Source organism: Acipenser ruthenus, chromosome 35 (assembly GCF_902713425.1).
Source record: "Acipenser ruthenus chromosome 35, fAciRut3.2 maternal haplotype, whole genome shotgun sequence".
Taxonomy (NCBI): Eukaryota; Metazoa; Chordata; class Actinopteri; order Acipenseriformes; family Acipenseridae; genus Acipenser; species Acipenser ruthenus.
Window position 1 is genome coordinate 2,005,632 of NC_081223.1, and position 26,537 is coordinate 2,032,168.

At 41.4% G+C, this 26,537-nt stretch overlaps 1 protein-coding gene, 2 long non-coding RNA genes and 3 other non-coding genes across 6 annotated transcripts in view; 3 read left to right on the forward strand and 3 right to left on the reverse strand.

Moving 5' to 3' along the window:
• Positions 1-26,537, reverse strand: part of LOC117395269 (DELTA-stichotoxin-Hcr4a-like) — a 412,383-nt gene that overhangs the window by 191,984 nt on the left and 193,862 nt on the right. The window lies entirely within an intron of this gene.
• LOC131705196 (uncharacterized) lies at positions 4,163-5,296 on the forward strand. The gene is made up of 3 exons (XR_009310222.1): positions 4,163-4,264; positions 4,389-4,559; positions 5,243-5,296. It is a non-coding gene; the product is annotated as an uncharacterized LOC131705196 (long non-coding RNA).
• Positions 5,605-6,516, forward strand: LOC131705192 (uncharacterized). The gene is made up of 4 exons (XR_009310218.1): positions 5,605-5,765; positions 5,854-5,993; positions 6,241-6,334; positions 6,426-6,516. It is a non-coding gene; the product is annotated as an uncharacterized LOC131705192 (long non-coding RNA).
• On the reverse strand, positions 13,137-13,208 carry trnae-uuc (transfer RNA glutamic acid (anticodon UUC)). The gene has a single exon. It is a non-coding gene; the product is annotated as a tRNA-Glu (tRNA).
• trnal-caa (transfer RNA leucine (anticodon CAA)) lies at positions 16,736-16,845 on the reverse strand. The gene is made up of 2 exons: positions 16,808-16,845; positions 16,736-16,781 (listed from the first exon to the last, which is right to left on the reverse strand). It is a non-coding gene; the product is annotated as a tRNA-Leu (tRNA).
• Positions 19,787-19,858, forward strand: trnam-cau (transfer RNA methionine (anticodon CAU)). Its single transcript has one exon. It is a non-coding gene; the product is annotated as a tRNA-Met (tRNA).

The window sequence follows — 26,537 nt, forward strand, 5'->3', positions numbered from 1 at the left end:
GTCATGCTCGTCCCCTCAAACTGGCGCAGGCAACACATCTGCCTGGATTCCTGCATGATATAAATGTGTTTCTTCATTTGCGCGGCCTGCTTTTTATTATTCATTGTGGTTTGTTTACTACACGCCTCCATAGCTGAGCCTTTAATCAGACAGTCCTTGTAGGTGACAGTGCAGTTTGATCCGCACGTACTTCTGCCAAACTTCAATTCAAAGTACAATCTTCTAAATGGGTTGTAATATAATTTCAAAAGTTTTATTTATTTATTTATTTATTTTAATTAACGTACTGACTGACAATCAGAGGACTAATATGAAAGAGGTGTGCGCATCAATTGCAGCTAATCAGCTCCCATTAGCACCTGAATCTCTTTATAAACCCATTGTGCACTAAGGAACACCAAACTCAGCTACTGACGGTTTTGTTTTTATTATTGTTGCTTTATAACGGTAAAAGAAGTTCACGGTCGGGGCTGCCTTGGATTTATTGATGCCGTGTTGTCTTAGATTTGGGTAATTGTTGATCTTTTCTCTTCTTTAGAAACGTTCATTTTATTGTGTGTTTCTCACTTGCGTGTTTTTTTTGCAATGCAGAATAACATTGCTGTTAGCAGTGTTAGTCACTGAAGTTTGGACGCAGAACCCCCCTCTAGGTACGATAACGGTCGCTTCAGCAGAGCTGTCCTTTCAGCTTCCTGTTTATTTGCCGGTTGTGTGTTTTCAAGTATCGTTGTCTTCTGCAGGCTCGGTGAGGACAGAATGTCAAGGGAGTGTTATGATGATGATGTTGGAGAAGTCTTTTGTTGGAAAGTATTTTCGCATCAATGTGATTGGTGAGTGATCAATTTTCTTGAATGGTAAGCTTTTGATGTACAAAGTCTATTGACTCGTAATGTAATAACCTGAATTAAGTACAGTACTCCTGTTCTGTATGACAGCAACCAGGCTTTGTCTTTGTAAAATGCAGGGTATGAAAGGACTTGGGTTATCTTTAAAAGCATGTTGCTGATCACACTAAATAGACCTGTGCTGCTACAACCTTAGTCAGATTTGTTTACTGCAGGTGCGCAGAAATAGGAATCATTTACTCTAAACTTACTGTTCTGAACGAGTGTATGATTCTATTAATATAAATAGTTTTTAAAGAATTGCAGTAAGTAGATGGAATGGGGCAGTGGAGGTGTTAACTTTGTTATATCTCTACCTTGCTTGATCACGTGTACAGTTTCTTAAAAGGCCAACTGAATTTCTTTCCATAGACAATAAGGGGGTGCTTGTGTCCCTCTCTCCAAGACTGGCCGCACAGTGTGGATATAGCTTAACTGTTGACTTCTTGGGAAATGCCAAGGTCCTTGCTTCTGTGCTGAGCTGCTTTGCTCAGAACACAGTGAGTCATCATTTTACAGTGCTATGACTTCAGCTTCCTCCTATGTTCAGAGCATGACATGCCGCTATTCTCCATGGGCAGAGAGGGAGATTCTGTGTGAAGAAACTACATGGAGGTAAGGGCTGTCAGGATGTGATAATGCTGTTCAGTATAACTTGTTGGGTTGTGTGGGTATTTTAATTGTCACTACGGAAGTGCTTCACTCATGACTAATCTCAATTTTCTTTAGGTTTCTGTGAGAAGAGGTGTGCCACTTATTGAGCTCAACTTTGTTCAAGGTGATCCTGATTGGTCCCTTGCATACCCTGAGGTAGAATCGTGTGACTTTACATTTGCTTCATTCATGTCCCCTTGGTCTTGCCTATTGGGGTCTATTCTACTGTCTCATCTAGAGGAAGCAAAATCTAACGGCCCCTTAACTTTAACCTGTCACCCAAGAGGGTGGCCATATTGGAATTGTGTGACATTTAAGGCATTGGCTTTGCATATATGTATTCTGTGATTGTTTTGATAGAAATTGATTGTGGAGAAATTAACCCTTTCTTGTCAGTGTAAGCCTTGTATTTCAACCACTGAGGTAGTGGCTTCATATGTGCAGAGCTATAAATCCTTCATGATAAATGTGTCCTGATTTACTTTTTTGAGGACTGCTGCATAGGAGCAATTTAGCTGTCCTAAAGTTTGGTACACTGATGTATTAAGGTCCAGTACAAATGAATGGCTGTAAACTCTGACTGTATCGGATCCAGACAACATGCTTTCACATAGGCTTTCGTACAAAGTTGTATTTGAGGATTTACTCTGTTCCCTTAGATGTCCGCTGAACCTAGAACAGTTTCAGTGATGTGTCATTAAACTTTCAACTTTCAGTTTTAGTTCCTGTTTATTAAACATGACATCTGTTATGACAAATCCTTTTAGACTGGGGATGCTTTGTGTTCAAACTCCCTATTCTAATGAGATTTTCTTCTGCTAGGCAACTGCTGCTGACAACAGCATCTGGAAAATTTTGTTCCATCTCCCAGCAAACAGAAAGACAACCGTGACTGTTGCTCAGGCCATGACAAATGGCTATGGCATAAACACTACACCAACTCTAATTCTGGTTAGAGCTGCATACAACTCCACAGAAAGCCAGCCTCAGGTGGTAAGTAGTCTAGGCTTCATTGTTCTCTAGTACAGTATATCCAGACAGAAGGTAGACAAGTCTTGCTTTTGTTTTAGTAAAAGTCCCCCCCCCCTCCCCCTCCCCTCCAACAGATCCAAACTGTACCAATGGCTGTGCTAAGATCAACCACCTTTTATAAGCAAAGATGGATGGTCATGATGGTGGACACTGCAGTTACATGTCCTACTGGTGAGTAAGCTTATGGAGGGCAACGGTGCTCAAGAACTGTTCTAGATTAAGGTATGAATACTTTACCAAGTCTGTGGTGTTCCTTTCTGTCAGATGGAACAGCCTTCACAGAACAGATGATTATATGGAATGTTCCCCGTGTTCTACCTCTTCTTGTTCCTACACCACAAATTACTACCCTTGATGTTCAAATGGGAGTTGATGGCCGCAAGCTTGAACCTGCAACGATTCATAATAGAGATTATAAACTGGATGTCGGTCCCCAGCTAATCACTGTAAAAATTCCTGTGGGAGCTGATGGTGGATATTACAAGGTATGTAGAAGTTCAACATCTTCTAAATCCTTCTCATTTTAAAGCTTTCCTCCTAAGATGCTTCTGTGCTTTCAGAGCCATGTATTGGACAACACCTATGTGATCTCTTACTCTATTGAACCAGTGCTGGAGCATACCTGGCAAGATGGGCCTGAGAAGACCAAGTACACAGTACTTCATCCAATAACCACTCCTTTCATTTCATGCCTCGGCCACCAGTTGACACAAACAGTATGTAGAACTTGTCCACATGCAGTAAATCAAAGGGATTTGTTGCAGTGCTCCACTTCATATCCTTCATTTTTTAACTGCATGCTTTAATTTCAGATACTGTTCCTAAAGCCAGAGTGCTCGATGTGACACTGGGGGCATTCCTGCCTGATGTGGAGCTGGTCAAAATTATAGTTGGACCAGAGACGTTAACTGTGCCAGAAGCCAAACTAAAAGGTTATAATGTCGAGGAACATGTCTTTCCCAATGGATCCAAGACCTACACCCTCCAGGTGCCATTTGAGGACCCCAATGTGAAGCAAAAGGTAACATCCCACCTGTTCAATCACCCTATTGCCCTTATGAAAACACTTGCTTGCTGTCTGACTTTGGAGGAGTTACCTGAAAGAAACATGGGTTTGTAGGATTAAACCCAGACACCAGAACCTACATTCTGCCCCTGACCTACTTGCTGAATATAGTGCCAGAGAATACACCCTTTACTCATCCTGCTGTAGTTGAAGCCATTCTCAGACATCAGTAAGTGCCTGACTTTGGTCTACAACTACCCTTTTCTGACCAATCCAGTCCGTTGCCCTGACAACTGTTCTTCCTCTTGCAGTTCCACCAACAGTAACTGGCTACTGTGATGGTGCTGCATTCTATACCATGGCAACATGGGTCGCAACTGGATTCCTTTTGTGGGCTCAAGAGAAGTTGGTGGAAATCTGCTTGCCCTGTACAAGTATAATGCCAACTCTACCAATTTCTGGATGACTGTGCCATACAATTCAGTTGATGCCATATATGAAGTAAGTGATGGAACTTTAAAATGAGGTTAGCTGTTTTGGGTTCAACACATTACTGACCTGATGTATTGTCTCTGTAGGTGATCAGTTCTTCAGGCATCAGAAGCAGGCTTGACCTTGAAGGATATTGGGACCATGGTTGTGGTGGCTGACTTCTCTCTATCCTGCAGTTTCCCTACAAAGATGATTGGTAACTCTCCTGCAAACCAAGCATTCTGTATAATAGCTGTCTTTGAGATTGGCAAAAAGCTGCATGAAGTGGTATTGAAGCTATAATCTGTTTCCTTAACCTGGCACCAAATGCTGTGTTTCAGATTGCTTCACCAATGGAACTATGGCAGCTCTTGCTGTGAAAGTGGAATCTGTCCCCAGCTTGTCTCCAAGTCAACTAACTCTAAGGGATCCGAGTTGCTGGACCTCTTCAATTTGATGCTATCAATGCTGTTTTCTACTTCAATGTCAACTCCTGTGGCACAACTAGAAGGGTTAGTATTGACACATTTAAAACCATATTTTGAGGAGGTTCAACCTAGACAAGTTGGCCACAACACCCCTGGCTCAATCTGGGGAGCCATGGTGACTGGTGTTTCTCTCTGCTGAATTATTTGCATGAGTTGTGGACATCTGAAGGATGCCACCTTTTTGTATTGAACTGCTTGTCCAGTTGAGAAAGGTGCTGTGACACATGACATGACTCTTGGTTATGGCATTGCATGTGCTGTCTATAGACCTTTTGGGTCAATTGCAGTGAACTGGAAGGAGTGTACTAACTGGGGATGATCCCGTGGTTAGTACGTAGGATGGGACTAAACTATTACATGAGTTAATACCAATTGTAGCTCAAGAGTCACCAGCTGTATTAATGTGTATTTGCAGCAAACTCAAAATAACTGCTGTTGCCGTCCTAGAGGTATCCTAAAACAATACCAAATTAGTCTAGCAGTTTCTGTAGACAGACTTGTGGTATCATATTAACTGGAACAAACATGAGCTCCCAAAAATTCATGACCAACGCTTTTTATTTTTAAATTGTGAATTTGATATTAAGTTAGTACACAGCTGGGGATGATCCTGAGTACTGATATCAGCTGGTCTGCAACTTGGTATGCAGCTCCATACTAAATCTACAAGTTCATTGCAACCTGAGCCTTTGTGATTTCTCTTCCAGTTTGACGACAACCTCCTGACTTACGAGAATGAAGTGCTGTTCACATCTTACCGGTAAGGATTGCAATCAAATTGAGTATCCTTGTGGTTGAGCCTGAATCTCTGCTAACCCCATCTCCTCTTTCCAGGTTGAGAGTTGCCTGTCACTATCTGGTCAATGACACCAAGGTAGTGCAGTTCTTGTACCAGAATAATCCTGCACCTGTAGTCCAGCCTGGCTTGGGGGACCTTGTGGTCATCATGCAGCTTGCATTGGGTAGGACTTGGCAATTTGAAATAATATAGATGTTCTAGTAGTGTGTGTTCTGTGTATAAATTCTCCCTTGCATCTCTGCAGTTTCAACCTACGACTTCTCTGGAGCTCAGGATTACCCTGTTGTGAAGTACTTGCGAAGACCCTTGTATTTTGAGGTAGAGCTCCTGTACAGCAGGGATCCACAGGCTGAATTGTTTTTGGAGAACTGCTGGGCAACCTATTCTGCTGACAGGAATAGCTCTCCCAAGTGGGATGTTGTTGTGGACAGGTAAGATGCTGGAATATGATATTGCTGCTACAAAACCTAGGAATTGGAGTTGTGGCTGATGTGCTCCTGACCTACTTTCTCTTTCTAGCTGTGAGAACTCTGCAGATGAGTACTTGACCATCTTTCACCCAGTCTCCAGCAATGCAAGAGTGCTGTTCCCATCCCATCTGAAGAGGTTTGAAGTGAAAATGTTTTCCTTCAAGCGGCCGGGATGCACTGAAAGGACAGGTAAAGTGGAGTGTTGGGATGGGGATCTTGTACCACAATGCATGGTTTGGATTGCTTTGCAAGCAGCAAATGGTCACTGTGCTCAAATCTTTAGTGAGTTGGAATGAAAACCTATAACGGCACATTTGCAAGAAACACTTACTATGATGCAATATATTTGTTTTTCAATTCAGTAATCCTCATTGGATGATGGTCCTGCCTGATCTATTGATGCTTGTTTTACTTGACAAGGTGTGCTGTGTTTCAGATTTACTTCCACTGCAGTGTTGTGATATGTGATTCAAACCGGCCATCAGACAGCCTCTGTAGCAGACGGTGCATTCCAGGGAAACAGAGGCTTGGTAAGAGCTCTGTCTGTTGGGGGAGGGGGGGACATTTTTCATGCATTTTTGTCCATTTGTTTTGATGGACTCCTCCTAATTCCTCCTGTAGGTCGCAGTGCTGAAGGGATGGATGGTGGTGCAGTAAAGGCATTTGTGTCTTCTGGCCCAATTGAGCTGAGGAGAGATGGATCCCTTAACGTTATGCCTAGAAGCTGTAACATGCATGATGTGAACACAATTGCGGTTCAAGTAAAATATATAACTATCTCTTTAAATTCCACTAACTATTTCTTTCTTCTCTTACAGGCCAATTCAATGTGTGGTCCCTTCTGGGAGCTGCAATGGGTGTGTGTTCAGTGGTTGTCTTTGTAGCTGGAGTTGTATATTTCTGGAAAATGCCCAAAAGTGTGTATTGATAAATAAAGATCTTGCTTGTAAAGGCTGTTTTGGTTTCTGTTATTTATTTTTTTGGTGGGTGCTTGACTAATTCTACATAGATTATATATTGGTGTGTGTCAGTATGGCCATGTTAATGGGATTCTCTCCTCTTACTGCATTGAATGCTTTGCTTGTTTCCTGATCAGGCCATTCTCAATATGGAGTGTTACTCAAGGACTCTTCACTAATTCACTGAGTGAACGTGGGGGCAAAGACTTTCCTTCTCCATTGAGTTGTAACCCTCTTTATTTTCCTTTTTGCTTTGACATGCTGCTTTCAGTATGCAAGTTTAGGGTGAAATTATCAACACTCCTTATATATAAACCTTGTTCTAGATCTCCAATAAGATATTAGTTTAACTTTCAGTTTTAACTCTGTGTACAAATGTGTTTTTTTTTTTTTTGTTACTGGTTAAACAAACCACTACTTGGCAACATGTTCTCTTCATGTTTGTTTTCACTGTGGTTTATTTAGTCTGTTACTGGATAAACTCATTTTACGAAACACGTTCCATAACAAACCGGTACAACCGATGCGGGGTATCTTTAGATCCGCGCACCAGTCCGAACCAGAAGTTCCATTCTTTGAGCTGTTCGGTAAAACAGGAGGACTATATAATATATATATATATATATATATAATATGAGAGAAAGATAGGGCTGAGTTATTGGAACTGAATTCACTACACCCGCTGGCAACCCCTTGTGTAATGTGTTTATACTATATAGAGGACGCTGAGTTTGATGCAAGACTTGAGCAGCCACATTCATATTCTACTTATTAGATTCCTTCTTGCTTTGACATGCTGCTTTCAGTATGCAAGTTTAGGGTGAAATTATCAACACTCCTTATATATATATATATATATATATATACCTTGTTCTAGAATCACAAGTGTGTAGATTTTCTTCCAGGACAACCTTGTACTTGGCTTGATTCATGCCAAAGCACCCCCAGATCATCACCGATCCTCCACCACATTTCACAGTGGGTGCGAGACACTGTGGCTTGTAGGCCTCTCCAGGTCTCTGTCTAACCATTAGATGACCAGGTGTTGGGCAAAGCTGAAAATTGGACTCATCTGGGGGTGCTTCAGCAAGGCTGGAATCGGGCAGATTTGTCTTTGTGAAGGACGCATGAATCAAGCCAAGTACAAGGTTGCCGTGGAAGAAAATTTGCTTCCTTCTGCTCTGACAATGTTCCCCAACTCTGAGGATTGTTTTTTCCAGCAGGACAATGCTCCATGCCACACAGCCAGGTCAATCAAGGTGTGGATGGAGGACCACCAGAACAAGACCCTGTCATGGCCAGCCCAATCTCCAGACCTGAACCCCATTGAAAACCTCTGGAATGTGATCAAGAGGAAGATGGATGGTCACAAGCCATCAAACAAAGCCGAGCTGCTTGAATTTTTGCACCAGGAGTGGCATAAAGTCACCCAACATCAATGTGAAAGACTGGTGGAGAGCATGCCAAGACGCATGAAAGCTGTTCTTGAAAATCAGGGTTATTCCACCAAATAATGATTTCTGAACTCTTCCTAAGTTAAAACATTAGTATTGTGTTGTTTAAAAATGAATATGAACTTATTTTCTTTGCATTATTCGAGGTCTGACAACACTGCATCTTTTTTGTTATTTTGACAAGTTGTCATTTTCTGCAAATAAATGCTCTAAATGACAATATTTTTATTTGGAATTTGGGAGAAATGTTGTCAGTAGTTTATAGAATAAAACAAAAATGTTCATTTTACCCAAACACATACCTATAAATAGTAAAACCAGAGAAACTGATAATTTTGCAGTGGTCTCTTAATTTTTTCCAGAGCTGTATATCTATATAGAGAGAAAGAGAGGCACATTCATATTATTAAACCTGCTCGCAGACTCTCCGGCGCCGTCACTCTGAGTGCTCTTTGAAACAGACTGAGTTCGTATTTATATTCATGTTGGGTTAATCAGAGATGATTATCGGCGGCCCGTCTGTAGTACTACCGGAGATGTTAATTGCACAGTTTGTACCACTCTGTGCAGCGCCGTCCCGTTTATAACACGGTACGTGAACTGCATTCTGCTAAACAAAACATCACAACAGCAGCAGCAGCTTCATCTACTGGACAAAACCCAGACATACATGTTGAAACAATGATCCAGTTCAATATCTACAAAGCCTAAACAAGAAACTATTATACAAAATGGTTTAAAATCAAATGTTTAATTGTTAATCTAACCATTTTTAGTTACTGTGGAACTACTTCTCTCAGTGGAAGGTGACACAAATAAAAATTATTAAAATAAGGTTTAAAGTCTTCTTTATTTACCAACAACAACAGGCTCCTAGACCCATTTAATAATAGCAATAATACACTCCAGGGTCTGTGTGTTATCGTGAGGTATATCACCACTTCCTGGGCGGTTGAAGAACTCGACTTCGTCTAGTGCCTCCCAACGCACCCAAGGCGTGGTGATATTACCTCATGATAACACACACACCCTGTCGTGTATTACTGCTTCATTAATGTAGTCATTAGGTTTATATGTCACATTCCTTTGTTGTCACTGTATTGATTTAGATATTCGGGTTGGATACCTCGGAAACCAGCGGAACTCCAGCGTTTCTCCGACAACCACTGATAACCCCTCCCGTGATGATCGGCGCTGCCATGACAACCCATGACATCACCCGCACAAGTTACAACACGGCGAGTCATTTTTTGTAGCACAGTATTAACATGTTATTGTTTTCACAAAATAACATCAATAAGATTATCAGATCACCTGCTAGTGTGTACTAAACAAAACCTCAAATATCAGTGAATTGATACAGAGACAAGCCGTGGCACCAGCAAGAGGTTAAAATGAAATTAATAAATAAATTACGACATGAAACAAAAATACATGTGGGTGTATTTTAATCAAAAATCCATGCATCCATAATTCTGATTATTTATCTAACTAATCTCACAGCTAATTCTTTACAAATGATCAATTTCTATATTTCTCGGAGTGCTAATGTGGTGTTATAGTTTAACATATTAATGGATTTTAGAAATCATCTATGCTAGTCTGCCCCTTAAACAATTTTAAATATAATTTAGATTTAAATGGCAGGTAGTATATAAATCAATTTCTAAAACAGGTCGCATTTTGTAATTTAAATAGGCCTACGTATGAGCTACCAAAACGTATTTTTGTTTCATGTCGTTATTAATGTATTTACTTATTTATTTGGTTAAACTTTAATCCAGCCTTACATTTTGACTTCTTGAAGTTACCACAGCGTGTCTGTGTATGAATTACTGACGAGTAATATTTGTGATTTGATTACTCTAGCAGATGAACTGATAATGTATGGATGTTATTTTGTGAAAACAATACAATATTAAAAAAAGAAATGCTACAACATTTAATAAATAAATAAATTATACACCAAACTGTAGCACATTTGTTTAGTCTTAATATCATAACAAATATACTTATTATAAATACGCACTTCTTTTTATTTGTTGGAAAACGGTCTGGAACTGAATTATTTTTTTAATACAGTGCTATTTGAGTATTTAAAATATGGTCATCTTCAAAATTAAAATGCCAGCAACGGTGTGTTAATTTAACGAAGCGCCTAACGCCGCTCGGAACGTTCGCATTTTTAAATCCTAACGGTCTCTGCTCAGCTGAGTGGAATGTTCACGAGCCGGTTGCCTAGCAGCGTCTCCCCCTCCTTCTCTGCCCCGCCCTCTCGCCCTCTCTCGTTGCTCCAGTTAGGAGTTCAAATTTAGCTTCGTTATATGAGCGCAATTCTTTACTAACTTTTACAAATTAGCTTATTAGGGGCTTCGTGTTTTTAAGATGGTTCAGGTGCAGTCCGGGCAGACTGACTGGAACATCATTACAGTATACCGCACTGCGCTCAGCTTTGTGTGGCGGCTGATACACAAAATAATGAACGACTATTAAATGAATCACATGTATTGCTTTTTAATGCTAAATATGTATCTGGTATTCTAAGTATTATCTACAATTAATAATCCAGCTATACTCATATTCAGAATGTAATACAGTATTAAGACAGGGTCCAGTATTATAAATAAATAAACATGCTTTAAGAGAAACAGCAGTGATGTTTATTATCCCATACATTCTCTATATGTTTCTACATTGTGGTTGCACAGAGACAAGGGACTCAGTGATGTTAAATTAAAAAAAAAAAATACTAGAGCCTACAATTAATCAATATAGAAAGGAAGGTGGTAGAAATGTATTGCCTGTGTGCAGTACCTTACACTTTTCTCTATTAAATGTCATTTGCCATGTGTCTGTCCAGTTCTGAATGCTGTCTAGATCATTTTGAATGACCTTTGCTGCTGCATCCAGGGCGACTTAGAGTCGTAAACCAAAATACATTTCAAGAATCACAGTACAAGTATTAATACAATTAAGAGCAAGATAAATACAATGACTTTGGTTCTAGCAAGTACAAGTATGACAAAATACGATTCAATAACGGAGCAGATAACAGTGTCAGTGATAGTTACATCAGGATATAATTAAATACAAAATACTACAGATTAAATAACACTTGACAGATTAGAGTACTCTAAAGTACAGGATTAGATGCAGTAAAATAGGGGGCAGATAAGAGCAAGTAAAGCGCATTTAAGGAAGAGTGATAAGTGTCCAGAGGGAAAAACAGAGGAGTTCTACAGGTGCTATCTGAAGAGGTGAGTCTTGAGGAGGCGCCGGAAGGTGGTCAGGGACTGGGCAGTCCTTACACCTGTAGGAAGGTCATTCCACCACTGCAGGGCGAGGGTGGAGAAGGAGCGGGCTCTGGAGGCAGGGGATCGTAGAGGAGGTAGAGCCAGTCTTCTAGTGCAGGCGGAGCAGAGAGGTCGAGTGGGGGTGTAGGGAGAGATAAGGGTCTGGAGGTAGCTGGGTGCAGTCTGGTCAAGGCATCTGTAGGCGAGTACAAGAGACTTGAACTGGATGTGAGCGGTGATCATGAGCCAATGAAAGTTGGGAAAGTACAGGAGGTCAGATTTAGAGAAGATGAGTTTGAGGTGATGCAAGTGCATCCAGGAGGAGATAACAGACAGACAGGTAGAGATACTGGAGGAGATGGTGGAGTCAGAGGTGGGGAAGGAGAGGAAAATCTGAGCATCATCAGCATAGCAATGGTATGAGAAATCATAGGATGCGATGAGGGGACCCAGGGAGCGGGTGTAGAGAGAGAACAGGAGAGGACCCAAGACTGACCCTTGGGAGACTCCTGTTAAGAGAGGGTGAGGTGTGGAGGTTGCTCCATGCCAGGTTACCTGGTAAGTGTGGTTGGAGAGGTAGGAGGAGAACCAGGCCAGAGCAGTGTCAGAGATTCCCAGGTCAGCGAGAGAGGATAGTAGAATAGAGTGATCGACAGTGTCAAAGGCAGCAGAGAGGTCGAGGAGAATTAGGACAGAGGAGAGACTTTAGTGAGTTGGTGACAGACAGGAGGGCAGTTTCAGTGGAGTGAGAAGAGCGGAAGCCAGATTGGAGAGGGTCGAGCAGAGAGTGTTTGGACAGAAAAGCAGAGAGCTGGCGGTGTACAGTCCGCTCGAGGGTTTTGGAGAGGAAGGGTAGGAGGGAGACAGGACAGTAGCTCTGGAGGGAGGTGGGGTTAAGGGTAGGTTTTTTGAGGAGTGGAGTGATAGAGGCTTGTTTGAAGGCAGAGGGAAAGAGACCAGAAAGTAGAGCGGTGTTGAGAAGGGAGGAGATGAAGGGAAGTAGAGCAGGAGCAGCAGCTTGAAAGAGGTGAGTGGGGAGGGGGTCCAGGGCAGATGTGGTGGGTTTGTGACCCTGGAGCCAGGAGGAGAGGTCAGAGTCTGAGAGGGGAGAGAAGGTGTAGATGGAGGGTGAGTTAGTAGGGGATGCAGTGGGTGTAGGGGTTGGAGCAGGAGGGGGTACGGGGGAAGGAGAGGTGTTAAAGAGTTTGCGGATATTTGAGATTTTAAATATGTATGACACAAACCCTAAGAATTTTATACCAGATTCATTGTCGCTTAGAAACAACTGCAGCCTCCCTGCCTCAGTACAAATAATACCAATACAAAAATCGAATTACATGTATTTAAAAATGAATGGTCTCATCCATCTGGAACGATTGGTTCTGCATTTATACAGTATCAACCTTAATCTGAGTTGAGAGGCACCCAACCTGTGGAGGATTTTAAATGTGAGGGGATGTGAATAGAGTCAAATACATTGCATCATTCTGTATATATATATATATATATATATATATATATATATATATATATATATATATTTCAAGTAACTGTAGCTTTATTATCATAGTGAAAACACATTACACATGACCACAGTTCTGTAACAAAATGACAATAACAAGGGAGTTCCCATACCGGGAGTCAAACCCGGGCCGCCTGGGTGAAAACCAGGAATCTTAACCACTAGACCATATAGGAAGCTGATTTTCAAAGTTATTTTTTATTGGCAATGTAGTCTGCCATTTGCAAATTCAAAAAAAAATAAATAGCAAACATTTCGACGAGGTATGTTTTCAATTTCTTCAAAAAGTTAACGTAGAAAACCGCATTATTTATTTCTCGTATCAAGGCCCGATTGGGTTTATTACGCACATACCAACTGTTGCTCCATGAATGATGTAATGACAAGTGTAAAAAAGAAACGGATTGAAGTCAACCCAAAAAATGTAAGATTATTTATTTCAATATCGTTATAGCTATAAACGATGCATGCATTTTACAATAGCAATTGGTATATGACAATGACCAATAAGTAATTTTGTTGCAATACTGTATACAATGTGAACAGAATCAGACATTGCTCCGTTGCCTCGAAGAAACATCTTCAATTTACAACATCTACAATCTTAGCCACAGCTGTGATTATGTAGCTTTGTTACACAGTATAAATAATTATTAATTGTAAAATATTAAAATCAGACCTGCAGGTTAACAGATCCATCATAAACTTTGTGAAATCAAATACATTCAAGAAGCAAATATTTTGATTTTCCTCATTCCTAACGTTGAGTGAAATGTTTCCATTTTTTTCCTGTGGACCCCCTGGACTGTCTCTGAGGACCCCAGGTTAAGAACCACTGCTCTGGATTAAAGAGCATCATTTTATTACTCTCTCTCTCCCTCTTGTGGTCACAGAGTGTAGTGCAGTTAGTTCTGTTTGGTGTTTTGACGAAACATTGACGAGAGTCCCTGCAATGGAGGTCCTGTATGGGTGGTTCCATGGTGTAATGGCTAGCACGCTGAATCCAGCGAGCTGAGTTCAAATCTCGGTGCATTTGTGTTATATTTGTCTTACAAAAACACTTTATACGTTTTGGTTTAAATAACTAATGTTTTAAGCTCTGGTTTAGTGTCTTTCATAGTAACTAATATTAGTACATACACTACTGATACTGCAGATTCCACCCTCACCCCGCAGTGGTGGAATGACCTTCCTACGGATGTCAGGACTGCCCAGTCCCTGACCACCTTCCGGTGCCTCCTCAAGACACACCTCTTCAGACAGGACCTGTAAAACTCAGCTCTCCCCTTCTGGACAATACAGCACTCTGCCTTTAATGCACTTATCTGCTCCCTATTTTACTGTATTTAATCCTGCACTGAACCCAATCTGTAGTTCTTATTTTTTTAAAAAATTAGAGTGTGTGTGTGTGTGTGAGAGAGAGAGAGCGTCCTGAGACTGAAGCAACACATCCAGGAGGAGAGACTGCACCCTACGATAGAGCTGACAGCACTGAGGGTGTGTGTGTGTGTGTGTGTGTGTGTGTGTGTGTGTGTGTGTGTGTGTGCGTGTGTGAGAGAGAGCGTCCCGAGACTGAGGCAACACATCCAGGAGGAGAGACTGCTCCCTACGATAGAGCTGACAGCACTGAGGGTGTGTGTGTGTGTGTGTGTGTGTGTGTGTGTGTGTGTGTGTGTGTGTGTGTGTGTGTGTGTGTGTGTGAGAGAGAGAGAGCGTCCCGAGACTGAAGCAACACATCCAGGAGGAGAGACTGCTCCCTACGATAGAGCTGACAGCACTGAGGGTGTGTGTGTGTGTGTGTGTGTGTGTGTGTGTGTGTGTGTGTGTGTGTGTGCGTGTGTGTGAGAGAGAGAGCGTCCTGAGACTGAAGCAACACATCCAGGAGGAGAGACTGCTCCCTACGATAGAGCTGACAGCACTGAGTGTGTGTGTGTGTGTGTGTGTGAGAGAGAGAGAGAGTGTGCTGAGTGAGGCAACACATCCAGGGGGAGAGACTGCTCCCTACGATAGAGCTGACAGCACTGAGGGTGTGTGTGTGTGTGTGTGTGTGTGTGTGTGTGTGTGTGTGTGTGTGTCTGTGTGTGTGTGAGAGAGAGCGTCCTGAGACTGAGGCAACGCATCCAGGGGGAGAGACTGCTCCCTACGATAGAGCTGACAGCACTGAGTGTGTGTGTGTGTGTGTGTGTGTGTGTGTGTGTGTGTGTGTCTGTGTGTGTGTGAGAGAGAGCGTCCTGAGACTGAGGCAACGCATCCAGGGGGAGAGACTGCTCCCTACGATAGAGCTGACAGCACTGAGGGTGTGTGTGTGTGTGTGTGTGTGTGTGTGTGTGTGTGTGTGTGTGTGTGTGTGTGTGAGAGAGAGCGTCCCGAGACTGAGGCAACGCATCCAGGAGGAGAGACTGCTCCCTATGATAGAGCTGACAGCACTGAGTGTGTGTGTGTGTGTGTGTGTGTGTGTGTGTGTGTGTGTGTGTGTGTGTGTGTGTGGGAGAGAGACAGAGAGCGTCCTGAGACTGAGGCAACACATCCAGGAGGAGCAGGCGCGGACTGGCCATCGGGAAGTGCGGGAGAATCCCCGGTGGGCCGGTCTGTTTGGACCTGCGTGGGCTGCTGGTCTACGTTTGATTTATAATATGTATATTTTTTTTTCTTCTCATTACGCTGTTATTAACTTGGCAGTCTCACTCTCGCTCTCGCGCGCGCACACATCACCAAACCAGTCATCTCTTGGGTAGATCCAATATCGCAATATCTGAGGGGGGGGGGGGGGGCGAGGAGTGGCCACTCCCTGATTGGACTTGCCCGGATTTTCTTAGAACGTGATTAGTCAGCCAGATTTCATCTTTCGTTTGAACCTCTTTTATTGATAGTGGATGATAGTGATGGCCAGTTTGATTCTTTTTTGTGACTCGAGTCATTTGATTCAGTTCAGTTTGGTGAATCGATTCATTTCTTTCATTTGATTCACTGATTCAATGACACAAAACCAATCAATGTAGATGTTTTTTCAGTGACTTCAACAACAAGTAGTCTGTTTACAACAAAAATGCAATCTGTGTTAGGAACGTTATTTTAGTCGGATTTAAAATGGAAATTAAAATGGTATTGAGTGCTGACAAGAGTTTGGTATCAGCTGTTGATTTCCTTGAAACAATCTTTTATAGTAAAATGAACACATTTATTCCTTTTAAAAATAAGTAAAATTGAACTCTCAGAAGTGGGATTTGAACCCACGCCTCCATTCGGAGACCAAACCACACAATTCTTTGAAAAGACAGTCTTTGAGTCTGGCGCCTTGTATCAAGGCCCGATTGGGTTTATTATGCACAAAATGGATTGAAGCCAACCCACGAAAGTAAGATTATTTTATTTCAATATCGTTATAGCTATAAACGATGCACCCATTTTACAATAGCAATTGATATATGACAATGACCAATTAGTAATTTTGTTGCAATACTGTATACAATATGAACAGAATCAGACATTGCTCCGTTGTCTCGAAGAAACATCTTCAATTTGTATTTAAAAAGGACGCCCAACGTGAGACTCGAACCCACGACCCTGAGATTAAGAGTCTCATGCTCTACCGACTGAGCTAGCCCGGCTGACTGGTGATAGTTTCTTTCACTCTAACCAACTGAGCTATTAATCTTTTATAGTAAAATGAACACATTCCTTTTAAAAATAAGTAAAAGTGAACTGTCAGAAGTGGGATTTGAACCCACGCCTCCATTCAGAAACCAGAACACACAATTCTTTAAATAGACAAGTCTTTGAGTCTGGTGTCTTGGACCACTCAGCCATCCTGACAAGCTGCATGTGTTATAGTAGAAAACCGTGTTATTTATTTTAGCACAGACTAGGGTTGTCTATATATTAATAGGTAATTGTATGTAAAAATAATGTGAGATCGTGTAACAATTGGAAGTCACCCTGGATAAGGGTGTCTGCTAAGAAATAAATAATAATAATAATAATAATAATAATAATAATAATAATAATAATAATAATAATAATGTGTATAGAGTCAAATACATTTGCATCATTCTGTAAATATATTTTTGCATATATATATATATATATATATATATATATATATATATATATATATATATATATATATATATATATATATATTATTCATATTTCAAGTAACTAGCTTTATTTTATTTTATTTTATTTTTTTTTTATTTTATAACGGTAGCTTTATTATCATTCACTGGCTTGAGAGGAGGCGAAATTGGGAGTGAGATATTGAGAATGAGATAAGATGAGAGAATGAGACAAGATGAGAGAATTTCTCCGGTTGCATATGAGGCTTGAGAGATTTGAGAGTTTAAGAGTGAGACGTGTTTGGGAATGGTGCTTAGTAACATTGAGGTTAGATAGTGATAGCAGGACGAGATAGGGGGGCGAAGAGTTTTCCCTTCTCGTCGGGTCAGGCAGCATCCTCCGACTGCTGGGTGACGTAAAAGTGAGAGAAAGAGCAAAGTTTAGACATATAACATACAACAAATCTGACTCTCGCTCCCGACGGGTCAGGCAGCATCCTCTGGATGCTGGGCATTCAGTGGAGCAAGAGACAGGAAGGGGACGAACAGGACAAAAGGACAGATCCTACGCAACTCAGTGCAGCATCCTCAGGCAGCTAAGCTGGCAGCTGGGCGGCGTGGAGAGCTTAGGAAAAGTGTCTCGGGTCCGTTTAGGAGAGACGAAAACAGAAAACGATGGAATGCTATCAGTAGTGTGCAGTGCCCTGCTGTAGAGAGCAGAGAGCTGCTGAATGCAGTGAAAATTGGTATTTGAGAGTTAAGGCGTTTAAGATCATGTCGGAGATGGGGCTGCCTTTGGGCAGAGATAAAGAATGCATAGATCTAAGGCCGCTGCAGAACCTGAGAGGATGAGAATGCGTTGCTCGGAGGCTGCTGCAAAACCTATTGATTTGATCAGGAGCAGTCTAAGAGTGTATTGTCTATTGCGGTGTAGGAGGATGCTTTGACTGAAATGTTGATAATCGTAGGACATAGTTTCTGTATGTGCCTGGAAGCTCAAATTGAATGAAATGGACTTTGAAAGTTGTATTAAGTGCCTTGATGAAGTTGGGGGCAAATGAGGAAGTGCAAATCCGGGAACAAGAAGGATGCAGGAATGACCTGATGCAGGGAAACTGGAAAATTAATGTGACCGTGGATTCTTAACATCTCAGAAAGCTGATAAGCATGGCTTCATGACCAGATCCTCGAAGGGAGGGGTTTGGATTTGAAAAATTCAAGTTAATATAATGTAGCAAACGAGGTTGAGGCAGGAGGGGACTGAGAATCCTGCGGAGTGACAACGAACTGCAGGAATTGATAGAAAGTTTGGAGTGTGCGAGATTCACAGCAATAGCAAATCAGCTTAAATTATGTAGAGCTTGTGGTGTTATGCTGCCATCTAGAGGTTGCGATTGGAATTGAAACTATTGGCTTCAGTGAAGCAGGGTAGCATATATTTGGTTATTGCGATTAAAATCCTTGTCTGTGTATAAAACATTTGCTTTAGAACAGTTCGTGATGATATAAGTAAGTTAACGTAGTTCTAGAAGAGGAGCCTGCAGTATTTAGATGTCACAATTCGGTGAGTTGAAGCTCTCATGTTGCAAAAGCGCAGCAGCAGGAGCCAGAAGATTGCAGTAGTGAGGCACAGGCTCGCATTGCCTGTTAAAGCTGCCTGGTCGCCATGGCAACTTACCACTCCCAGGAGTCACTCGATGAGGCGTTGCCATGGTAACCATGGTCTGTGAGGCGCCGGTGTGAAAGAGTTGCAGTGCAGCGGTGACGTCGGAACAGTCTTTCTGATGAAAACGCAGAGCAAGCTGAGAATGACGCTGCGCTTTGAACGGCGCTGTAGCTGTGCTGGAGACTGGAGGGAGCAGAAAAGACTAACGTTGGAGCTCCTGCAGAAAAATACAAAAGCTGAATGATGAAAAGAATCACCTGAGCAGGTAGATGATAGATGGCCTGCAGTGAAAGGAGCGAACAACAAAAAACAAACACAGACGAAGGGCGGAAGCAGTGCTGGGTATATAAATAGAAAAGAAGGAGAGATTGACATGCAAGCTACCTAACGGGATTGCCCATACCGCTCTGGTCACGCCCTTTTTACCTGACCAAACACAGCAGCGCAAGATAATGGCAGAGAGACTGGAACTTGATTGAAACTGAACTGCCCCCCGGAAGTAATTTGCATGGCTAATCCCGACCTCACTGAGAGCTGCCAGGGGGCTAGAGAAGCCAAATACAAACATACAAATTGGAAGCTCAGCGAGGGAATTACACCGAATTACACCTAAAGGTTAACATTAAAAATCTAATCCTAGCTACGCCCCTGCAATTAATCATATATATCTTCCATAGCGCCCCATATACGCTTCATAAAATCTACTTAAAAACAACAAAATATCTAATTGTAAGGCTGGTCGAACAAAATAAGTCTTCAGTGTTATTTTAAGCAAAGAGCGCTTTCCACGATTTAAGATGCTTTAGAGAGACAGAATTTTGGAATTGGCAGCCGAAACTGGGGGATAAAACTGCCTGTGATCAAAGTGGGCAGAAAAGTTGCACACTTTGCATAACGTGTTTGGGAAAAAAGAAAACGGATCATCTCTGATTTGCAACGTTTCCATGGTTCGGCCCGGCCACTGCCGCGTGTCTGGTTAAAACGATGAGTTCAGGTTTTTTTCTGTTTGGTAATTCAGTCATGAGGCAGCTGTAGCAGAGTGGCGCAGTGGAAGCGTGCTGGGCCCATAACCCAGAGGTCGATGGATCGAAACCATCCTCTGCTAGCTTGCTTTTCTTCTGTTAGCAAAGTAGATTTTCTAAAATATTAACTGAAGGCAATTAATTATTACATTTTGCAATCAAGGATGATATAATGCGCAAGGATACTTGTCTTTCATAAGAGCTGAAATAAATTATAGCGCTTTGAGATTATATATGTTACTAGCGGATTGTTTAGAAATGTACGTAATTATATTACAACTGTTCTAAAAAAGAATGTTATCTCGAAAAAGGGAACTTGTCAAGCTGAAGTAGCGCCCCCTTCCAGAACACCGTTCAATAGTTAACCAAGGATAACACCCTCGGTTATCCCTATAATTAAATTGACTATCTTAAAATAACCAGTTAAGTAGAATTAATGACTGCGCCAATGTGAAGCTAATATAACTCCAAATAAATAACAGGTTCTTTAAAAATCAAGTCAGCACAGTGTGTAAAGTGAGGACAACATGGTATAAAAACAAGAATTTTATTTAAACAAAATCACAGCTTTTACCTATAGCAGATTTGATAGCAGCAACCTTTAAACCAAGAACGATCCCATCAGACCCTAAGCACGAGGATACTTTAAACTAAATAACGTCACACCAACACTTCTAAATAAAAAAATAATAATTTTCACAACACAGTTCCAAAAGTAAAATCTTAAACCCTTTTAAATAACACAAAAAACGAATAATCAGTGATTATATAGAAAAACAACAGAAAACTTCATGCAACCTAAAAATATGCCTAATGCTTAAACACTCCAGTAGCCGCTATTTTAGTTTATACACAGGTTGCAATCAAAAGTTAACAGGCCTCTTATAACTATATATTGTAAACACATACACTACCACTTGAGCTAATTCCCTTTGAATTGTGCCTGCGATTCTCATAGGCTACATCGCAGCTTGATACGAGCAATTCAAATTGTCGGCAATGCAGTCTGCCAATTGCAAATTCAAAAAATAAATTAATTAACTAAATAGCAAATGTTTTGATAAGAGGTTTGTGGTCAATTTCTTCAGAAAGTAGTCTCAGCTCGTTGATTCAGTCTCTTTAAAATCCACCTCTGTGTCCCGATGCATTAGCGCTGTGAGGCAGGCAATGCAAAAATGCCAAAACTTGCTTTTGTATCACACGACAAACATAAGGTATGCTTTAAAATAAAATTGAACTGTTAGAAGTGGGATTTGAACCCACGCCTCCACTTGGAGACAAGAACACACAATTCTTTGGAAAGACAGAGTCTTTGAGTCTGACCACTCAGCCATCCTGACAAGCTGCACATACTACAGCAGAAAACAGCATTATTTATTTCAGCACAGCCTAGGGTTGTCATCAAGGCCCGATTCGGTTTATTACGCACATACTATTTGTTTATTTAGCAGACGCCTTTATCCAAGACGACTTACAGATACTAGGGTGTGTAAACTATGCATCAGCTGCAGAGTCACTTAAAACTACGTCTCACCCGAAAGACGGAGCACAAGGAGGTTAAGTAACTTGCTCAGGGTCACACAATGAGTAAGTGGCTGAGGTGGGATTTGAACCGGGGACCTCCTGGTTACAAGACTTTTTCTTTAACCACAGAAGGATATCTACATCATCATATGGAAGGAAACATAAATGGATGGAGACACAGATGGACCACATTAGTTTACTGTAAAGCTACATCTTAGTTTGTGCTTATCTTGACGAGAGCTGAGTTCAAATCAGCATGAAGTTTTAACATCTACTCTCATGTAATGGAAATCTAGACAGCAGTAGTGCTCTGGCTCTCTCTTGTGGTCAGTGTGAATGATGCAGTGTGTGCAGCATGGCAGGGCACTGATGTCTGTTTCCAGGCTATACAAACACAGAGAGGGATTCAATCAAACACTAAGTTCACAGTTTAATAGAAGAGTGGATTAGTTCTATTTGTATATGTGTTCTAAGCGCTGCACTTCTGTTTCAATAGGTGTGTAATTATTATATTTATAATGCACATTTTTATTGCCTGTGTGTAGTACTCCCTAATCCATGTGCATGCATTTCCTTGAATCCCTGCTGCGTTCAGTTTGAGAATTAATCTTTTATGCTGGACTTTGTCAAAAGCTTTCTGGAAATCTAAATAAACCATGTCGTATGCTTTGCAATTATCCATTGTTAATGTTGCATCCTCAAAAAAATCAAGCAGGTTAGTTAGACACGATCTCCCTTTCCTTAAAACCATGCTGACTGTCTCCCAGGATACTGTTACCATATAGGTAATTTTCCATTTTGGATCTTATTATAGTTTCCATAAGTTTACATATAATAGAAGTCAGGCTTATTGGTCTGTAGTTACCTGGTTCAGTTTTGTCTCCCTTTTTGTGGATCGGTATTACGTTTGTAATTTTCCAGTCTGTCGGTACAACCCCTGTGTCAAGAGACTGTTGCATGATCTTGGTTAGCGGTTTGAGTACTATTGGGAGGATCTTATCCGGCCCAGGGGATTTGTTTATTTTAAGAGCTCCTAGTCCCTTTAACACTTCTGCCTCTGTTATGCTAAAGTTATTTAAAACTGGATAGGAACAGGTCGACATGTGGGGCATGTTGTCCGTATCCTCCTTTGTAAAAACTTGTGAAAAGTAATCATTTAATATATTTGCTATTTTTGATTTCTTCGTCTATGATTTTGCCATTTGCTTCTCTTAGACATTTAACCTCCTCTTGAATGTTCTCTTGCTGTTATAATATTAGAAAAAAACATTTTGGAATTGGTTTTAGCCCCCTTAGCAATGTTCATTTGTATCTATCTCTCTTTGCCTTTCTAACTTCCTTTTTGACTTGTGTTTGCAGTTCCAAATAGGAGGAGTGGCAAACACTGTTGCAGCAGCAAAGGTCATTCAAAATGACATTTAATAGAAAAGTGTAAGGTACTGCACACAGGCAATACATTTCTCCCCCTTCCTTTCTATATTGGTTAATTGTGGGCTCTATTTTTTTTTATTATTTTTTTTTTTAAACATCACTGAGTCCCTTGTCCCTGTGCAACCACAATGTAGAAACATATAGAGAATGTATGGCAATGGACAATAAACATCACTGCTGTTTCTCTCAAAGCGTGTTTATTTATTTATAATACTGGACCCTGTCTTAATACTGTATTACATTCTGAATATGAATAAAGCTGAATTAATAATTGTAGATAATACTTAGAATACCAGATACATATTTAGCATTAAAAAGCAATACATGTGATTTATTTAAACAGTCGTTCATTATTTTGTTTATCAGCCGCCACACAAAGCTGAGCGCAGTGCGGTATACTGTAATGATGCTCCAGTCAGTCTGCCGGACTGCACCTGAACCATCTTAAACACACGAAGCCTCTAATAAGCTAATTTGTAAAAGTTAGTAAAGAATTGCGCTAATATAACGAAGCTAAATTTGAACTCCTAGCTGGAGCAACGAGAGAGGGCGAGAGGGCGGTGCAGAGAAGGAGGGGGAGACGCTGCTAGGCAACCGGCTCGTGAACATTCCACTCAGCTGAGCAGAGACCGTTAGGATTTAAAAATGCGAACGTTCCGAGCGGCGTTAGGCGCTTCGTTAAATTAACACACCGTTGCTGGCATTTTAATTTTGAAGAAAACCATATTTTAAATACTCAAATAGCACTGTATTAAAAAAAAATACTTTACTTCAGTTCCAGACCGTTTTCCAACAAATAAAAGGAAGTGCGTATTTATAATAAGTATATTTGTTATGATATTAAGACTAAACAAATGTGCTACAGTTTGGTGTATAATTTATTTATTTATTAAATGTTGTAGTATTTCTTTTTTTAATATTGTATTGTTTTCACAAAATAACATCCATACATTATCAGTTCATCTGCTAGAGTAATCAAATCACAAATATTACTCATCAGTAATTCATACACAGACACGCTGTGGTAACTTCAAGAAGTTAAAATGTAAGGCTGGATTCAAGTTTAACCAAATAATTAAGTAAATACATTAATAACGACATGAAACAAAAATATGTTTTGGTAGCTCATACGTAGGCCTATTTAAATTACAAAATGCGACCTGTTTTAGAAATCTATTTATATACTGCCTGAGGCAGCTGTAGCAGAGTGGCGCAGCGGAAGCGTGCTGGGCCCATAACTCAGAGGTCGATGGATCGAAACCATCCTCTGCTAGCTTGTTTTTCTTCTGTTAGCAAAGTAGTTTTTCTAAAATATTAACTTAAGGCAATTAATTAATATTACATTTCGCAATCAAGGATGATATAATGCGCAAGGATACTTGTCTTTCATAAGAGCTGAAATAAATTATAGCGCTTTGAGATTATATATGTTACAAGCGGATTTCGGGGGGCTCTCTCGCTCTTTGCGCTGCTTTTTTCTTATCCTAAATCCTTTTCTTTAGTCTTTCCTTCCCTCCGTGGCGTCCTGCCCGGTAGCGCACGCGATCTCTTCCGGGTGGAAGCTGATCCCAGTTCAGCCTCATTTAGTATTTCCAGCCAATCACACAATGCAGCGCTCGCCACGTCAATTATTAGGGCAGGGCCAGCGCTGCTCCACGTATGTGTTATTGGCTGCCCCTCCTGTCTATCTCGCTCTCTTTTTCTACTTTAACCCAGCACTATTTCCGCTTCCTTGTCTGTGTTTGTTTTTTGTTGTTCGTTTCTTTCACTGCAGTTCATTTCTCTGCTCAGCGCTCGCAAGATAGTATCTGCTATTTTCCTACCTGCTCAGTCTGCGCCGTTCAAAGCGCAGCGTCATTCTCCGCTTGCTCTGCGTTTTCATCAGAAAGACTGTTCCGACGTCACCGCTGCACTGCAACTCTTTCACACCGGCGCCTCACAGACCATGGTTACCACGGCAACGCCTCATCGAGTGACTCCTGGGAGTGGTAAGTTGCCATGGCGACCAGGCAGCTTTAACAGGCAATGCGAGCCTGTGCCTCACTACTGCAATCTTCTGGATCCTGCTGCTGCGCTTTTGCAACATGAGAGCTTCAACTCGCCGAATTGTGACATCTAAATACTGCAGGCTCCTCTTCTAGAACTACGTTAACTTACTTATATCATCACGAACTGTTCTAAAGCAAATGTTTTATACATAGACAAGGATTTTAATCGCAATAACCAAATATATGATACCCTGCTTCACTAGAGCCAATAGTTTCAATTCCAATCGCAACCTCTAGATGGCAGCATCACACCACAAGCTCTATATATTTTAAACTGATTTGCTCTCGCTGCACACTCCAAACTTTCTATCAATTCCTGCAGTTCGTTGTCATTCCAAGGGATTCTCAGTCCCCTCCTGCCTCAACCTGTTTTGCTTCATATATTAACTTGAATTTTTCAAATCCAAACCCCTCCCCTTCGAGGATCTGGTCATGAAGCCGTGCTTATCAGCTTTCTGAGATGTTAAGAATCCACTGTCACATTAATTTTCCAGCTTCCCTGCATCAGGCCATTCCTGCAACCTTCTTGTTCCCGGATTTGCACTTCCTCATTTGCCCCCAACTTCATCAAGGCACTTAATACAACTTTCAAAGTCCATTTCATTCAATTTGAGCTTCCTGGCACATACGGAAACTATGTCCTACGATTATCAACATTTACACCGCAATAGACAATACACTCTTAGACTGCTCCTGATCAAATCAATAGGTTTTGCAGCAGCCTCCGAGCAACGCATTCCCATCCTCTCAGGTTCTGCAGCGGCTTCAGATCTATGCATTCTTCATCTCTGCCCAAAGGCAGCCCCATCGCCAACATCATCTAAAAACACCTTAACTCTCAAATACCAATTTCCACTGCATTCAGCAGCTCTCTGCTCTCTACAGCAGGCCATTGCACAATACTGACAGCATTCCATTGTTTACTCCCTCAGATCTCTGCCCGTTCAGCAGATTTTGCCTCTACTGTTAATATCTCCTCATTACAGCAAATATCGGCTCCCTCTTCAGATCTGCTCACTATTGCAGCATACAAAGTTGCTTTAGTTTACTGTTTAAATCTGCAACTGCTCTCCTCTAGAGCTTCCAACGCTCCAGCTTTCCTCCAATACCTGGATCTAATATATATATATATATATATATATATATATATATATATATATATATATATATATATATACACGGAGAGCTTGACTTCCTCAGCAATTTAGTCATATGTCTGCTCATCTTCTCAGATACTACAAGCTTTAATACATGGTACGAGACTGGAAATCTGTTTGATTTATGAATTATGAGTCTCACTCCCCTGGCTGTCCGGGTCGGCCTCTTGTCTCGACCACTGCCGCCCGGCTGTTCCTCGCCGGCCTGAGGGGACCCCCGGCCACATCCTATTCTTCTGCTGCTTATGCACTAAGCCTTCCAGGCCTCAACCTTGCTGTCCCATTTCCTCTCTTCCATTTCAGGTCCCCCTCATGCAGTAGGCCGTGCCTCCACCTGCCGAGCGGGCCCCGACCGAGGGGGGGGGGTGGGTTCTCTGTTTCCGTCTGTCCTAAACAGAACCGAGACACTTTTCCGAAGCTCTCCACTAAACGCCCAGCAGCCAGAGGATGCTGCCTGACCCGTCGGGAGCGAGTGTCAGATTGTTGTATGTTATGTGTCTAAACTTTGCTCTTTCTCTCTTACGTCACCCTTCTTAAGCCCTCGTAGGCAACCAGTGAAATGTGAGGTGATGGGAACAGAGTCAAATACATTGCACCATTGT